The sequence below is a fragment of the Octopus sinensis genome, linkage group LG25 (assembly GCF_006345805.1).
Source record: "Octopus sinensis linkage group LG25, ASM634580v1, whole genome shotgun sequence".
NCBI classification, from domain to species: domain Eukaryota; kingdom Metazoa; phylum Mollusca; class Cephalopoda; order Octopoda; family Octopodidae; genus Octopus; species Octopus sinensis.
In genome coordinates this window covers 13,564,514-13,566,890 of record NC_043021.1, presented here as the reverse complement: position 1 = coordinate 13,566,890, position 2,377 = coordinate 13,564,514, and positions in this window count along the sequence as shown.

The following is a 2,377-nucleotide window of genomic DNA, read 5'->3' as shown; positions in this document are numbered from 1 at the left end:
ACAAATCATTCGAAGCCTTCAATCTTCAGTCAGACACCGAATCATCATAGCAATTTCGGCTGTTCAATTCTGATATTTGCTCCAACTCGGCCAGCCCCAAGAAAAAAACTAAGCTGTAAGCATTAGATTTCTGGTAGAAGACAGGAATGTGAACGCACAAGACGGATGTGAATACAAGAGACGAAAACGAAATTGAAAACAGTAATGAATAAACAAAACATATATAACGATGGTTGTCATACGACTTTAGACCAAATGAGACAAAAACACAACAACAACATAGCTGGCGTAGAAATAATTACCGTTTCGGTAGCGGGGACACATGTTGGTCGAGATACGAAGGCCAACAGAATGGTTTAAGAAGCAGCAGGTCGCAGGAGAGAGAGAAAAAGAGAGACAGAGAGAGAGGGAATCAAAGAGGCTGGAAGGCAGGGGACAGAATCAGTGACCAAGAGAAAAGGAGAAAGAAGGGATTAAGGAGGATGGGAGGAAGAGGGGAGGAAGAGAGGGGAAGAATCGGAGGGCGCCAAAAAGTTTGGTGAAGAAGCAATGGCGGGTAGTAAAAGACAGTGTGTATAGAAGTCGTGCAGGGTTTAAAATTGGACAAACAAACGGGGGGGTGCACGTAACGCCGCAATAATATAAGAATGAATGTTTTTATATATAATGAACGTGAAATACAGGAAGGGACGAACACGGAACACAGACAAATCATTCGAAGCCTTCAATCTTCAGTCAGACACCGAATCATCATAGCAAATTTCGGCTGTTCAATTCTGATATTTGCTCCAACTCGGCCAGCCCCAAGAAAAAAACTAAGCTGTAAGCATTAGATTTCTTGGTAGAAGACAGGAATGTGAACGCACATATATATATAAGTGATGGAGGGTACTGACCAGCACCAGCCACAAGAAATGACTGACAAAGGTTGGTAAGTCCCTTGCATTTATAGTCAGATCCAACGAGTTCAGATTTTGATGGAGACCATCTTAATCTTTGTCAGCGACTCTTAATGCCTAGAGTTAAACTTAACTACCTTTGTCTGTCTTTTACCATTTAAAATTCAGCATTTTCAACGGTTTTCTTATATAAGACCAACAGAGGTTGTTAAATTTAACCCTAGGTGTTAAGAGTCACTGACGAGGATTAAGATGGTCTACATCAAAATCCGAAATCATTCGATCTATAAACGCTAGGGACTTACCTCCCTTTGTCAGTCATTAAGACAGTGCTCTTGTGGCTTTTGAGTCGTTTTAACTCTTGTTTCTAGCAATAGCTGATGCTGGTCAGTACCTTCTGTCACTTTTGTGACCTCCTTTAAATTTGCTTTTAGGTTCAAATTGATTATAAGCCTCCCTTTTAATTTGTTTTATATATATATATATATATACAATTGCAGTGTGGAAGTTGTTTATAACCCATTTAAAAACACATAAAAACCGTTAGATTCACTTCAAAATTTAAATTGCCAAAATATTTTCATCGCTTTGAGACCGCAACCTGTTCACTGACAAAATCACATGCCTCATCAGTGCGTGGAAGTTGTTTATAACCCATTTAAAAACACATAAAAACCGTTAGATTCACTTCAAAATTTAAATTGCCAAAATATTTTCATCGCTTTGAGACCGCAACCTGTTCACTGACAAAATCACATGCCTCATCAGTGCTTTTGTCAGTGAACTGGTCGCAGTCTGAAAGCAACGAAAATATTTTGGCAAATTAAATTTAAATGTTGAAGTGAATCTAACGATTTTTGCGTGTTTTTAAATGGTTTATAAACACCTTCCATGCGGTAATTGTTTTTGTTTCAGCACATGATCTCTTATCAGGTCACTTGCTATGCAAGTACATCTCTGTAATATATATATTTCAAATTATGAAGAAAGTAAACAAAGTTTACTTTAGAACTGTTGAGATGTGTTGAAAGATAAGGAAATAATCTTATTCTCAGATGCAGGATAATGCTAATAATATAACAAGGACAGGATAAAGTAACCATATTTTGCAGAAAAATGGGTAGTTTGCTATATTATTAGAATTATCTTGCGTTTGAGAATAAAATTATTTCCTTTATATATATATATATATATATATATATATATATATAATATCATCATCATCATCATCGTTTAACATCCACTTTCCATGCTAGAATGGGTGTGTATATATATATATATAAGTTATGGCTGTTGTAGATTAGAAGTTTGCTTCCCAACATGGTTTTGGGTTCAATCCCAAAGTGTGCCACCTTGGGGAAGTAAGTGCCTGCTATTAAAAATCTTGGCTGACCAAAGCGTTATGAGTGAATTTGTAGATGAACACTGAATGAAGCCAGTTGTATATATGTGGATATACAACGAGCTTGAAGACATCA